This window comes from Corythoichthys intestinalis, chromosome 5, assembly GCF_030265065.1.
Source record: "Corythoichthys intestinalis isolate RoL2023-P3 chromosome 5, ASM3026506v1, whole genome shotgun sequence".
Lineage (NCBI taxonomy): Eukaryota > Metazoa > Chordata > Actinopteri > Syngnathiformes > Syngnathidae > Corythoichthys > Corythoichthys intestinalis.
Genome location: NC_080399.1, coordinates 44597030 through 44613953, shown reverse-complemented (window position 1 = coordinate 44613953; position 16924 = coordinate 44597030).

Here is a 16924-nt window from a genome sequence, read left to right as displayed (position 1 = left end):
TGTCCACAACCTCAGTCAGTCACACTCCAAACTCCACTATGGCCAAGACCAAAGAGCTGTCGAAGGACACCAGAGACAAAACTGTAGACCTGCACCAGGTTGGGAAGACTGAATCTGCAATAGGTAAAATGCTTGGTGTAAAGAAATCAACTGTGGGAGCAATTATTAGAAAATGGAAGACATACAAGACCACTGATAATCACCCTCGATCTGGGGCTCCATGCAAGTTCTCCCCCGTGGCGTCAAACTGATAACAAGAACGGTGAGCAAAAATCCCAGATCCAAGCGGGGGGACGTAGTGAATGACCTACAGAGAGCTGGGACCACAGTAACAAAGGCTACTATCACTAACACAATGCGCCGCCAGGGACTCAAATCCTGCACTGCCAGATGTGTCCCCCTGCTGAAGAACGTACACGTCCAGGCCCGTTTGTGGTTCGCTAGAGAGCATTTGGATGATCCAGAAGAGGACCGGGAGAATGTGTTTTGGTCAGATGAAACCAAAATAGAACTTTTTGGTAGAAACACAGGTTCTTGTGTTTGGAGGGGAAAGAATACTGAATTGCATCCGAAGAACACCATACCCACTGTGAAGCAAGGGGGTGGAAACGTCATGCTTTGGGGCTGTTTTTCTGCAAAGGGACCAGGACAACTGATCTGTGTAAAGGAAAGAATGAATGCGGCCATGTATCGAGAGATTTTGAGTGAAAATCTCCTTCCATCAGCAAGGGCATTGAAGATGAGACATGGTTGTGCAGTTGTGCAGTGTGTCTTTCAGCATGACAATGATCCCAAACACACAGCCAGGGCAACAAAGGAGTGGCTTCGTAAGAAGCATTTCAAGGTCCTGGAGTGGCCAAGCCAGTCTCCAGATCTCAACCCCATAGAAAATCTGCGGAGGGAGTTGAAAGTACGTGTTGCCCAACGACAGCCCCAAAACATCACTGCTTTAGAGGAGCTCTGCATGGAGGAATGGGCCAAAATACCAGCAACAGTGTGTGAAAAGCTTGTGAAGAGTTACAGAAAACGTTTGGCCTTTGTTATTGCCAACAAAGTGTACATAACAAAGTATTGAGATAAACTTTTAGTATTGACTAAATACTTATTTTCCACCATGATTTGCAAATACATTCTTGAAAAATCAAGCAATGTGATTTTCTGTTTTTTTTTTTTTTTACATTCTGTCTCTCATGGTTGAGGTTTACCCATGTTGACAATTACAGGCCTCTGTAATATTTTCAAGTGGGAGAACTTGCACAATTAGTGGTTGACTAAATACTTATTTGCCCCACTGTATGTGTGGTGTATAGTGTGTGAACTATGTCATGTGTGGTCTAGTTTAGCTTACGTGCAAGTTGTGCAATGTGTGTTCTGTGTAGTGTGAGCTGTTTATAATATATCATCTTTGTGTGTTGTTCACTGTAGGGTAAGTGTGTGTCAAGCGCATGGTGTACCTGTGGTTTTGAAATGCATCGGTGATACAGTGTGTTTGTTTTATCATTTGTTATTTTGTGTTGTTTTGTATTGTCTTGTGTTGCATTGCATTCATGTGTGCATTGTGGTGTGTGGAATGTAATGTTTTTGTGTTACCATGTGTTTTAGTATGTTTGTGTCCATGTTGTGCAGTGTGTTATTTTGTAGTGTGTCTATGTGTGTCACCTATTATGCAGGTCCTTCATAGCTGGGCTAAGGTAGCTGGAGGTGACCATGTTGACCTTCTTTTCAATGCAGTGTTTGGCCACCTGGGGGTGAAGGCCCTGGGGAAGCAGGCTGCCGAAGAGAAACGAGATTGGTTAGAACTACAATATTGTGCACCACCACTTCATTAATAATATGTCACTTACATATTACGTAGAACATGTGAAGTAACTACATATCAAATGGCTTAATGCAAAGAAATTGAATGTTAAGCAGCTACATTCTAATGGCTATTTTTTTAGTAGCTACATTGGAGTTGGCTATATGCAGAATTGTTAGATTATGTTTGAAAGCTACTTGCAAAGTAATATAAACTTAGGTCGCCAAATGTTACGCAATGACATGCAATATAGCTGCATATAAGCAGCTAAATGACAAGTGACAAAAGGTTAGGTCCCCTTGAGGTGGTGGGCTGTCCTTTCCTCTGTTTGTTATATTTCTGTACATCATTAAGCACATTACTAAGACATCACTAAGCACATTAGCTGTTTGGGATGGTTCAAATAATGACACAGATGTCTGCCCTCCAATGCCCACAGGTGTTTAGTCTAAATGTGACTTTCTTACTGCCTCCCAATCGCACTCCTTGTGCACTCACCTTGCCCTTTCCTACCCTAGTCATTTCTGTCCTCCCTCTTTCTGCCAGATTGGGTAGCTAATGTAACGCTTCCTCACAGAGCCTCCCTTTGCAAGAATAAATTGTAACGTTACTCATAATAAGCCAGCATGTATTATGTTTCTATATCCCTACTTCCCATTAATGCTCTTTCACCTTTCCACTTAAAGAAGTACTGGCTATATGTTAATTGAAAATTAGGTAGCTAAATGCTGTAAGTGTTCAAATTATAGCTGCAACTAATGATTGTAGTAATAGATTTATATGCTGATATATTTTTTTGTATAGTGCAGTCACCTGATGACAATGTCATGGTCTTGTATGAGGGACACGAGGTGTGCTTCCTGGCTGCTGATGTCCAGCTTGACGGGGATCGTGTTCGGGTATTTGGTCGACAGATCCTGTGCCGTCTTCATGGTCACAGATGCTAAAAAATAAAGCAATTGAAAATAGACAACTATTTTAGTGTGTTGAAATTTTACTGTTTTCATTGTGGTTCCTTGTTCATTCCTCTGCTGTAGCAAATTTTTAAGCAAAATCCAAAATATGCCAACAGCACTAAGCTGCGCTGACAGACAAAACAATTTAAAGCAAGAAGAGGAAGAGAATGTCTCCAAACAAGAAATATTTCTTAATCTCACACAGCACTAAATATCATCAGGGGCAATGAAAGCAACATAACTCATATAGCTATTGGCATTTGGTAACACAAAGCTATCTGCAGACTGTATATATTGTAACTAAATTCATTTTCCAATATTTGTCCCTGATTTGTGCATAAGATTGGACGAGATGGGTGCGTGCCCTGGTTGTACTGTGTTATCTATGTAGTTTATCATTTGATTGCAATCGGTTTTTGAGGCGAGTTCTCGCTGCAAACGGTTTTATGCAAGAATCCACCCTCTTCCTCCTTCCTCCACGTTTATTAATATCGGGAGCATCAGGCAAGCTCATCTTCAGTTGCAGACTTCTTGGTTCTAAATTGAGCCGCACCAAGCATTCAATAATATTTAATAATAATATTTATACTGTACATGTGCATTTTCTCTGGTTTAGTACGATACTTTTGTCGCATATTCAGTCCCCCGCCCCCCCCAAAAAACACCAAACCGCTGTTAGTGTTGACCATCGAGCCGACCTCTTTGCCTAGTTCTCAATCAACTTTTTTTTCTTGTGTGTGTGTCATCTCCTGACGTCTGTAATACAACGATGACCTCCAGCCTTGACGCATCGTGTTAGTGTGTCGGCGTCAAATGAGTGAATGCTATACTTATGTGCAAATTAGGAATATATTAGCATTTTGGAACCAGACAATCCTAGCAAAAGCTTGATTCCTGACTGAAGTATGCTCCTCCGCACCATGGAACCCCGCTGAAGCTGGAGTGTCAGTAAGTAAATATTCTACTTTTGTATATTTGTGAAATAACAAAGATCGGTGTCATTGAGGAATGTAGTCTGCATTTCTGCTATGTGTCAGTGTCACCAGACACATTATGAAAGCCCATGAGCCCCAGCCGATACACCCAGTCCACCGACGGCCTGTTCGTTCAAAGTTAAAATTTAAATACAGTGGTACCTCTACATACGAAGTTAATCCGTTCCAGGACCTTGTTTGTAAGTCGAAATGGTCGTATGTCGAGCAGGATTTTCCCGTAGGAATACATTATAATTCCATTAATTCGTTCCACAGCCCAAAAACCTGCACTAAATCCTTAAAAAATACTGCTGGTACTATTACAAATGGCAATTACATATAGCAAAACAAATAAATAATAAATAAAAATCAGATTAATAATATAATAATAATAATAATTCCTGTAATAGTGTAACGAAACGGGTTCTAATAAGGCGGATGTTTTTTTCTGTACCTGAAGGCACCGCGGGGCTGACGTGACAAAGAGTGAGGGGAGCGGGTGAGAGTTTACTTTCGCTTTCAATGCTTTCTTGAGAACATCGTCAATTGCGGCAGACAGCAGGCGTTTTGTGTTGAATAAGTTGTGAAAGAAATGATGAAAACGTGGCGAAGCTGGCGATTTCTCTGGAGATGTTACCACAATAAGAATTGTCAGCTTAACTTATAAAGACTGGCGAACGATGGTCGGAGGACGACCGTGGAGATGTATTGTTGAGCCATTTCACCCCACGCTCATATTTTTCTGTCATTTGCATCTTCATTTAGAAGGTAAGCGTGAACTTTTTCCTTGTTTCACCACCTGTACCAACCTTTTATGAAACCTGTGTTGATTTGTCACACAAGAAAATCCGCCATGCATTCGTCTGCGGTGCTGCCATTGTCGTCGTATTTCGAGCATGTCGTCCGATGTAGAAACAAATGGCGAGTCAAATTTTACGTCGGATGTCGAAAAGTTCGTGTGTCGAAGCGATCGTATATAGAGGTACCACTGTACTGAGTATTAAAATTGGATCATATCAGCTACATACTAGTAAGAATTGAGATTTTGCAAAAAGGCAGACAAGGACAAACTAAAATGGCTTGAAAAATGACATTCTCACTTTCACTGCAAGATGTCATGCAAACTTGATAAAATGGCATTAAAGGTTATGGAAATTAATGTGAGAAAAAAACAAACACATTAGTGCCTCTATAAAAACTTTAAATCGCGGAAATGCGGGTTCAACACTCACCCACAGTCAGCTGCGTCTTGTCACATCGGGTCAGGTACTCTATGATTGGGCCGGAGACATATCCCGTACCGAGCACCAGAACTCGCTTCATGCCGCCTTTCTTCATGATCTGAGACTTCTCCGTGCTGCAGGTAAAATGAAACAAAGCCGTTCAGAAGAAGGCAATGCAGAGAAGAACAGAAATGTGGATTACATGTAAATAAGGCATAAATCTGGTGGCTACCTTTTAATTCTAAATTACATATTGAGTCATTCGTGTTTGAGTTTAAACTACAGTGGGATCTCGTGATTCGTTGAGGATATGGACTTGACCTCATGGCGAATGGAGAACTGGAGGAAGTACAGCCACTGAGTCCTATCTCCTTTTTCTTACTCTACCTTCCTCTTGTCTTACTTTATTTCTGTTTTCTAATTTTAATATCTAGTTGACTAGTCACTTCATCACTAGTCACCCGGTGTCCCCTATTCCCCCTATTTTTCAGCTGCAGCCTGACTATCTGGACCACTGGCTGGATGGACGTCCTCGTTGCCCCCCCGTCTCATCTGGCTAGATGAACCATTTCTTGTTCCCTTACTCTATTGCATCTTTACAAACTGTAACTCCGTTTGCTAATTCCCATTAGCAGTCCTGGTGCATCCTGTCTATCCGTCCTGGGAGTGGATCCCTCCTGACTGTGGCACTCCCCAAGGTTTCTCATTTCTCCCAAAGAGTTTTGGAGTTTTCCCTTGCCGACATGGAGGGTCGAAGGATGGGGGATGTCCAGGACTTGACCTTTATTCATTTAATCTCTTTTTATTTCATCTGCTGTTTCAAACTGTGTGTCACATAGCCTCTGCAAAGCCCTTTGAGACAACCTTGTTGTGATATAGTGCTGTACAAATAAAATTGAATTGAACTGAATGAATTGAACTCTCCGTCGATAATTCGAAAGTAGCATATGAGTCCATGTTCTCTTTCCAGCACACAAGCCACTTTGCTTGCCACTCTAAACATTGCAAGGCTTTTAACCTCTTCACCACACACCCGTCGACGGGGTGGGGGCAATCGGGTATGTTGTCCCGGGCCTCAGGACCTTGGGAACCCTGATTGACCCTTAATTTATTGTATTTTACATTCACATATTTCTTTTTAATTTAAATCAGGGGCTCTGGCCCGCCTCCACATTGGTCCGCCCCCTGAACAATACCGGAGAGCATTTTTTTAATTAAATTTTTTTTTTTTTTTTTCTCAATAGTGTCATTTATTTCCTGGCCTTTTTCTGTGAAGAACTCAGAGAGGGCTATTTGGTTATTATCTATTTAATTAATAGTGTTATATTATATTATATTATATTATATTATATTATATTATATTATATTATATTATATTATATTATATTTTTTTGTTTTTGTTTGTTTGTTTGCTTTTGTTCCATGAAGAATCCAGAAAGGATTATTTGATTGTGGCTTTCTGAAAAACAATAAATTTTTACATTTGGGCACTCCTGCAATTGTCACACTTTTTCTGTTACAAACTGACTCCGGCCCCTCATCAGAGAAGGGAAAGGTTATGTGGCCGTCACAGGAAGAGGTTTGGGGACCCCTGATTTAAATCATTATCTGATTAAATATTATGCTCTACTCAATATACTGTATACTTAAAAACCTGAACATATTAAATATTTCAAACATAATTTTTCCTTTTTTTGCACAATGCCCCCCCTCCACCCCTTCTGTCTTAGCAGAGAATGGTTTGACCCCGCTCTGACGCTCAAGTCTACACTATGTACCTGCCCTGAAGCGGGAAATTAAAATCTGTCATTGTTATAAACTGTAAAGATGGCGAGTCGTCATAAATCGGGTGCGCAGAAAAGAAAACGAAAAAGAGATGAAGATCATAGAGGTGAACGAGAAAAAATGATGACGTTTTTAGAAGGGGGACAAGAAGCCAGAGAATTAGGGCAAGAGTTGGCTGTGGCCGGTGATGTCGGTAAGTGAAAAACAGCCTCTAACACTGAACGTTTACATTCGTGATCACCGTGACGAAAGCCCGATTCGAGTCTGTCACCAGCGGCTTGTAGCCTATTGAGCCGCGGTATGAGAAGACAAGGTGCTCGCGTTGAGCCGAGGAGAGAGAAGATGATGGGAGATCAGGGATATATGTTAGTCTGTGGGGAGCAGGTGCGCGAGGCTGAACAGACTCGGCTCTCCATTGAGCGTGAGCTTGCTTAAAAACTGTATTTCACTGATGTTATAAATGACTTTGCCGTCAAATAATCTAGATGTATCACTGTTTGAGGGTTTGATAACCCAGGGATGTGGAAGGGGCAGGCACAGGATGTTTAGTTATACTGTTTTGTAGCTTAGCAAGCAGGAATAGCACTCTCAGTTGTATTGTAGCCTACATGGGACAATAGATGGAAATTGTTTGTTTATATTGTGTCACATCACATTACGGTCTGTTAAATTTAACTGTCCATCTCAAATTAAATAATTTGAAAATTGACACTGCCATTGCTTGCAAAGCATTAAAAGTACTGCGTATGTTGTCGTGACAAGCTGGTGACAGGGATGGAGTGGGGGGCCCTATAATGGTCTCTTGTCCCTGGCCCCCGGCAAGTCTGTTGACAACGCTGCACACTGCATACAATCTCAAGACAGGAATTGACATTTTATCACATTTCCCTCGTTTTAACGATTTCAAAGTTCAAATCAGAACATACTGTATTTCGGGGTTGTGTATTTGCTGTTTCCTGCTTTGGTCAACATGGCCGTGCTTGGTAGACACAAGAACAGAGTATAGTACATCTAACACATTCACAAATAAACAATCAGTCACATTCGGTTTCGTACTCTTCATTGTCGTATTTTTACCCTTTTGTTTCTTTTTTTTCTCCAGCAGACTAGATAGCGGTGTGGCATATTACTGCCTTTCACAGGGGATAATAAGTGTTACCTCCCCTCACCACTAGGCAATGCTCTACAAATAAAATAAGGAAAATGCCTTATAGCAAGGAACTTCATATTATTTTACCATTTTGATACATCTTCATTTGCAACCACAATTGAGAAACTACATTATATTTTATATTAAAACCTAGTTTAAAATGGTTCATAATTGAGACCATCATATATCTGTGCATTTAATTTCAAATCAGTTACAGTCTTAAAGTAATAATTTTAATTGACTAGACTTGACAATTGATACATTACTATGAATAATTAACATATTCCATATACTGTAAAATTGGTTAATTACTAATGAAACGCCTACTCCACTTATATAAGCAATATAACGATATAGTATTTGATTAATAACAATAATAATCAAACACTGTACTGTCTAGACTGCGAAAGTGAGCACACCCCCTCCCCCTTCCATGGACAAAACAACGTGGGCGCTCGTGCCTTTTGGATGATTACTATTCATAACAATAGGAGCAGCACGTTAGAGGAGAGTCCAGGGATGTCCAGCCCGCTGAACGTAGTTGTTAATATCCCACCACCAGAAGCCCCCGCGGAGTCATCAGCCCCCCCCATTCACCCACAGCACTAATAGGATGCAACAGGCAGCAGCAGGATCGACCGCACGCTCAACTGCTGTGTCCTTGTCTTAATTAAATTTCAAGTAAGGAGAAATAAGAGTTTTCCCCCTCTCACATATTTGAAAGAATTGAGATTAAAGATTAACATTTGCTGGTTTGTCTGGAGAAGAATAAAAATACTAGCTAAATTAGGACGTCTTAAAATGCACTGGCCTAAATATGAGCATGAAGATAGAAATAATTATCATCATCATCTTGTGCTGAGAAAGTATTTAGATTACACACAAAAGAGACATTTCACCAGTTAGGACAAACTAAAGAAAAAAACATGATTCTGATGCATTTGTGTGCCATTTCCAATTACCACATTACAGATTATTTTGTCAGACTCGTAAATGATCTTAAACCTGACAGCACAAATAAATTTCTGTTAATTTAAAGGTATAGGAGTTCAATCTGAACAGTATTTTCCATGCTATGAATCACACTTTTTTCATACTTTGACTGGGCCTGTAACATACTCACGTGTTGGCACCTTCTTAAAATATCACCCGTCATTTATTATTTTTATTTTAGTTATTTTTAGATTTTTCAGCAAACATTTTTTTTGATGAACAAATATATGACCAATTTAAAATTCTTACATGAAAACTTAATTAGGCTAGTATTAAAGAGGGTGACGGTTTATTAAATTGTTTTATACATAAATAAATTATATGTTTTTGAATGTAAACAAGGGCGCAAACGATTACCAGGCCTTTCAACCTATTGACTATAGGCTATAGCCTATAGGCTTTTCAGCACATTTTTATGACCAGTATTTTGTTTTTACACATTACAACATACTGTTTAGTACAAGACAAAGATAATAACAAAATAATGATAAAAAAAAAAACTAAACAATAACAGGTAATTTTTCAGATTTATATATTGTAATGTTAAACTCTAAATGTCAAAGAATTGAAAATGGTCAAATTGTCAGTCTGTCATTCATATTTTTTGTTATTATTATAGAATATTATTTTTATTGCTGCAAGTGTGTAAGGGTGTATTTTTTATTATATCTTTTAACTTAATCAGTTGATTAATTGCTTATCAAGAATTTTATTCAAATCTTTCCAAAAATTGGAATCAGCACAAAATAAAATCCAGTCTGGCCTAATATAAAGATGCTGTTTGCTAGTAGGGTCAGGGAATAATGTTTCAAAAAAGACAAAAAAATGTCCCCACCTAAAAATAAACTTTTTTCAGCCATTACTGTATCTCTCACTAAAATTGTATAATTTAAAATTGAATTTAAAAATGTTTTCTTCTTATCAGACATATGTAAAGAACAGCATTAGTTGACTTACTTCTCGGACTTGTGGGCTGAAGTCTTCTTGATCAAGAGGTCTAGCGGCATCTGAAGGTAGCTGAGGTAGAACATAAATTTAAAGCTTCTCAAACCTAACATAACAAAACCTGTTCTGTTCTGCATATGTGCTTCTTATAGATAGTGTATTGGCCCTGGGCATTGCTCCAGCAAGTAGGCTAAACACATTTAAAAAAAAAAATACAACAACAACTGGTTGACTTCCTTTGAGCTAGAAAAATGAGATCAGTCAGGTCCCTAAGAGTTTATATGAGAAAATCAATTAACCAAGTATGAACACAATGTGAGTGTGTGCACAGTGAAGACTTCAAGATGAGTGTCACAAAAAAAGCTGTACTACAGTGTGTTAGCAGGATAATATTCCTGCAAAAGTCAACATTTAAAATCATTTACAGCAACCAGTGTGCCGTGGCACACTTGTGCGGCGTGACAGATCGTCAGGTGTGCCGCGAGAAATGACCCTTATTGCATTTTTCGACGTCGTCAGGCTAAGTTGCAGTGGCAAAGAAGGCGTAGGTAGAAAGTTCTCGGTCATATGTAGATGAGCGATGTATTGCTCATGTCGTGTTTAAGAACTGCTCAGATTTCTAGCCATCAGCCCCCTCTTGATGTCCGCGACAATGTGGACCCCAGCACGTCTACTGTACATCATTTGATTAGACTTGTCAAGTGTCAATATACAGGAAAGTGTCCTTTCTATTTTATCCAAATGCGACGACCGTCAATCCTCCCCCCTGTGTTTTATTCCAACACATTGTTGAGGACAGCAAGGTGGCGGATGGCTAGAAATCCGAGCAGTTCTTGAATGCGACACAATCAGCTCCAGCAACCAACAGCGCCATGGTGCCAAGCAAGCTTAAACGTCATCTCCAAACGAAACCCCCGTCACTTCAAAACACGTCGATGGACTATATTGATTGCCTTCGTGAAAACACAGAGATACAAGCAACTTTTTGGAGGAAAAACTACAAAGGTAAATGAGAAAGCCCTCAAGGTCAGTTACCTTTCTGCTGAACATGTTAAATCCAAAAAGTCCACCAATGTGGCACACATTAATACCACCTACCTGCAAAGCCATTGCCAGCAAGATGTTCGGCCCTGATGCGGTTAAAGACATTGCTTAAGTCCCCCTGTCTGATAATTCTGAGCTTTCAAGCTTAACTGCTATAAAAAAAAAAAATCATTTTTAAATAAAAACAGAGAGAGACTGAGAGCTGTTGAAAAAGATTCCTGCCAAGATATGGGCTTTGTGTCCATTTAAACAGGCTCAAGTTTTATATTGTGTAAGTATAAATTCTGAGAAAGTATTTTATAATTAAATATACCGTACAGAAAGTAAGTTTGGAACATTTTTGGTTTGTGGTGTGCCGCCAGATTTTTTTCAATGTAAAAATCCTGCCGTGACTCAGAAAAGGATTTACTGTATCGCAGCCAACAGTAATTTTTAATATTCATTTAATTTCTTGATTACTTTTCGAACAAACCCGTTTGTTCATTCAACATCATTATTGCTAACCAGGTTACAGGGGTGCTGAAGCCTCTCCCAACTGATTGTGGGCAAGAGGTGCCACAAGTTATACATACATACATACATACATACATGCATATATATAGTATACATACATACATACATACACACACACGCACACACACACACACACACACATATATATGGTAAATGGTGTTATGGGAGCTTGAGGGTCCTGCGCAGAATCTTAGCTGTCCCTAGGATTGCGCTCTTCTGAATGGAGACGTCGGATGTTGTTCCTGGTATCTGTTGGAGCCATGCACCCAGCTTATCACTCAATGCCACACACATGGATACTGGAATGCTTGATAGAACTCCAAAAGAGATGACTTATTTTCTTGTTTTCAAATCCCAAAATCGGTAAATGGATAAAAACTTATTTCATTTCTCGTTTTACAATCTGAAATCAGAAAACAGATAACGCCTTATTTCATTTTAAAATCAAAAGTCGGGAAACAAATGACGGCCTGTTTTTCACTGCTTTGATTTTGTTTTGAAATTAAAAAATAGAATATGAGGGAATGGAATTATCATTATATTTTCTTTCTATTCGTTTTTGGTTTGTATGATTTTTGATGTGTGGTGACCTGGAAGTTGTTAACTTTTCTTTTCTCAGGAAGGTCAGTCAGTCTCTACCGGGTAATTCCATTGATGGGTCATGTGTTATATTAGTGTATCAACTTCTGGGTCACCACATCCAAAACATCAACAGAAATGGAATGAACAAATAATACACTGAATTGTTTTATTTGAAAACGCAAAATGATATAACAAGTCGCTATCTGTTTTCCAATTTTGCATCTGAAAACAAAAATAAAATAACTAGTCGTTATCCGATATCCAATTTTGGATTCAAAAATTCTTCCAACATGACAATGACCCGAAGCACACAGCCAGGAAAACCAAAGAGTGGCTCCGTAAGAAGCATATCAAGGTTCTCGAATGTCCTATGCAGTCTCCAGACCTAAACCCAATAGAAAACCTTTGGAGGGATCTCAAACTCTCACTTTCTCAGTGACAGCCCAGAAACCTGACTGATCTAGAGAAGATCTGTGTGGAGGAGTGGGCCAAGATCCCTCCTGCAGTGTGTGCAAACCTGGTGAAAAACTACAGGAAATATTTGACCTCTGTAATTGCAAACATAGTCTACTGTACCAAGTATTAACATTTGTTTTCTCAGGCGTTCAAGTACTTATTTGCAGCTGCATCACACAAATAAATGATTTAAAAAATCATACATTTTAATTTCTGGATTATTTTTGATTATCTCTCTCACAGCAGACATGCACCTTTAAATAAAATTTCAGACCCTTCCATGATTTCTAAGTGGGAGAACTTGCAAAATAACAGGCTGTTCAAATACTTATTTTCTTCACTGTACCTGTAAGTGCCTAAAGAACGTTTGGTTGCCTATTCATGTTAATTGGGAATAATTTATTTGGTTCTATGAGACAGGCTTGTTATTTGTTTATTTGGTTTCGTGGGACGGGCTTGTGACATCACGTTGTACGAAATAAATGGGCAGCGAGAGCTGTTTTGGGCGAGTCAGTTGGCGTAGGCAGGAAGGAAATTTTTTACCTTTACCTCATTAACTCTGTGGATTGATTTCCCTCTTTACATTCTATGTTTTTGGATCTCATTTGCTCTTTTGTTTACGTTTTTGGATTTCGCTCAGTGGAGTAGTTTTTTGTTGGATTAAAGAATGAACGCATTTAGAGCTGCGTGAGACTTATCTTCGCCGCTGTCCCGCAGTGTGCGAGGGAGACGGAAGAGGAAAGCGTCGGGTTGAAAAGCCTTTTTTCGTTGTGGATCCTATAGTACCTGTGTGTCTGTGTGTTGACACTTGAAGCTCTTCTTGAGCTTGAGGCAAGCGCTGCATTTTGCATCCACATCACCATCTCAGCTTTTGTCCTGAAGGGCAAAAGTTTGCTTTCAAGTGTTTGAAGTTGAGCTCTCAAAATGTATTTGCCTTTTTGAAAAATAGTCTCTGGAGGTATCATACAAGTCAGTAAATGTCAACAGTGACTGTGCTTTTAAAAAGACCTAGTACCACAGTTACATTTTTTTACAACTCATGCTATTCACCGCAGTTCAGAATTGGGAATTTAAAGCGTACCTCTGGTGGTCATCTGAAGAAAAAATATATACTGTATGGTTCCCCGAGCAATGTTGTACCGTTTGGTAAAAATCTGATGTCTTAATGTTTTTGTCTAGTCTTATATTTGCCAAAATTATCGCCCTGGTTCACGTTCATGAGCTCCTCCATATTTGGAATGGATGTGACTGCTTTACTTGCACCCATCTGTTGCTCCTGAGTGATACACTAGATTGTTATTGTTTTCAGTGATCAAAAGAAATGTCAGCATTAACAGGTTTAAGTAACATAATTTTCGGACGATGAGGCGCACCTGACTTTCAGCCGCCGCCCTCTAAAAGTTGACACGAAAACGGCATTTGTTCATAGATAAGCCACACCGGACTATAAGCAGCTGTTCTCACTGTATCATGGGATATTTACACCAAAAGGTAATAACCGGTAACACTTTATTTGAACGCTTTATTTATGTCCAGCTCGGATGTTTTATACCAATTCAAAAGTGACATAATTTGCTGGATGACACTAAATGACATCTGTCATAAGCGTTCATTAATGCTCATGACAGTGTCATGTCATAATTACGACAATCTTATGACATTGTTATAACGATGCTGTCAGATAAAGTGTTACCGGTTAATATCTTTTGTTTTAAATATCCCATAATACAGAGGTCACGGAACCGCGGACCTCGGTCCGGTTCCGAACTCCCTATCCGTCTGGACCGGATCTCAAGCTGTCCGGACTAATACACGTCTCAACAACAAAAATCACTTTTTTCTGCGAATTTGCAGAGTGGAGGCGGGCAACAAACAAAAACCTTAGCGGTGACGCGCGTGCGCCAGCCAATGAGAGTAAAGCATTTGAAAGTTATTTTTAGAACAGCATGTCTCACACTCGCTTACCAGACTCCGCGGAGTGACAGCCAAAAACTGAGCCGAATGAAGTTGGAGGAAGAGGCGAAAAGGTATGGCAAATGGCGTACTTAAAACTACGCAAGATTGATGCAGAAAACAGATTGTTTAAGGAGAAGTGGACCAACAATTTTTTGTTCATTTAATCTGGCGGCAGCACAAGACCGCTATGCCTCATCTGAGACTCATTCAGAGACGGTAGCGCTTGTAAAAAGCAGCAACTTGAAAAGGCACTATGAGACGAAGCATGCAGCTTTTTTTGCAAAGTTTCCCTATGAAGTCTGCCATCCGTTGTCAAAAAATAGCGGAATTAAGGGCTCAAAATGATCGCACCTCAAGGCTCATGGTTCATTTATTCACTGCACAGCAACGCCCAAATGAATTCTCCCTCAGAATAGCGTGGATATTGGGTCAAAACAAAAAGTCTTTCAGTGACGCACCGATTGTCAAAGATTGTATGAGTGTAGTTGTTGAAACTTTGTTGATGGAAAGCAAAAAGAAGAGGTCTGTCAAAAAATAAAGCAAATCCCCTGTCAGCATCCACAATTACAAAAAAAAAGTCTTGAACATGCTCTTATGTTGCTCTTTAGTGATTCAATTAAAGCACTTTTTTAGTTTTATGCACTTTTTATATTTTATTTACATTTTTGAATGTTGTAATTATCAGCATGGCCACGTAAAAATACGTTTGTATTTTTTGGAATAAAAGAAGCATTAAAAATATTTCCGGACCAAAGATTGTTGCAATTTTTAAATTTCAGACCCAGAGGATTTTTAATTCATGACCCCTGCCATAATACAATGAGAACAGCTGCGGTTTATGTTCCGGTGCGGCTTATCAATGAACAAATGTCGTTTTCTTGTCAAATTTGGTGGGTGATTGCCTACAGTATAGTCAGGTGTGCCTTATAGTTCGAAAATTATGGTAGGTGCATTTATAACTGAAAACATAAATGATTATTTTTAATCACAATTCATAATCACAAGTCTTTTAATCGCTTGATGGCACTAGTATTAAAATTTGATAAAATAATGTGTGAGAAAGAAAAAAAAAGTCAAGGATTTAAAATTTTTTTTTTTTTTTTTTTTTACAAAATGCGCCAAAAAACAAAAGCGAGTTAACTATGAGTTAACTATGAAAAAATGCTATTGAAAATTTTAATTGCTTGACTGCCCACACAATAGAAACCACTCATTTGCTCCCAAAATGTATAAATACTTTCTATTTTTAATTGTTTCAGTGTCCCAAAAACGTATTTATACGTCTTTTACATTTTTTTTCTTTTTTGACAAGAGGCATCTCTAGGTTCTGTTGTACGCATACTGCAATGCACAATGCTCAAAACTCATTTTAAAGCAATAAAACTGGCCACTGGAGGGTTGTAGCGCATTTTGTAAGAACTCATCTCGACCCAAGAAAGGAAGTGCTAAAAGCTTTGAATAGCTTCTTTGGTGTGTCCTATTCGCCCATCTTATCATGTGAACTGCTACCGTATGATCATGTACTGTAGTTTGATGTGTGAATAAACTAAACTAAACTGAAGAAAAATAGTCAGGAAACGGAAGTTGGAGGGATTTTGTGAAGATGCATGAGAATTTGAGAAAAATGTGGAGAATGATTGGGGGGAAAAAAGGCAAACGACACTGGAGGAGTGGTTTTGAAAAGAAAATGAAACCATCATCAAAGAAGGATTAAAAAAAAAATCTATCTTGATGAGACAGACCTTGACGACCACAATAGCGTCAGGTTCCACACGCGTTCTGCGGAGCTCACGTTGCGTTACTCCTGAGCCCGAGGTTGAAACCAACGATGAAGATGATGAAGATGATGAAAAAAGTGAGACAGATCTTGATCCGGACTCATCAGATTACTGGAAGCCACCTCATTCATCTGGAAGCAGCCGAGAGCCTTCCCCATTGTTATGTACGCAAATAGTTCAACAGTTCAATAGTTTAGTTATGTGTAAATAAATTGTTACGTTGCGATCAAAAGCTCTATTTGTCTTGTTGTTTATGTTATTTTCTAGAACGAAAACATTATTCAGATCTTTGGGATGCCACAAAAGCGAAAAATAGCTGTGTTAAAGTCAGAGTTATGTTTGAAATGTATGCTTTTACAAAAAGCTCAGTTTCTCTGTTTTTTCATCAGAAATTGAAAAATTACTCAAACAAAGCTATTTTCTAATGCTGATTTCTGAAGAATGGAAAAAGATATGAACTAACTTTTTTTTGTGCTGAAAGAAGAGAGTCGAATCTTTCTTTTGGTGGGTTACATGTTTACATAGCAATAGAACAGAATTTTCTGTGGGTCTTGCAAAATCAGTCAAAAATCCAGTAACACGGGAGTGAAGGGCCTTGGTCCGGTGAAAATGGCTGGGAGTGAATGAGTTAAGCACAGTTGATGACCATCTGCCTCACAGTTCTTACATCAAGCATACAATCCATAACTGCTGGCTTCTGTGTGGTTTTTGTATGTTCCTCCTGCCCATAGTCAGCTGAGATAGGCCCCTGCAACCATACTGTATTTTGAG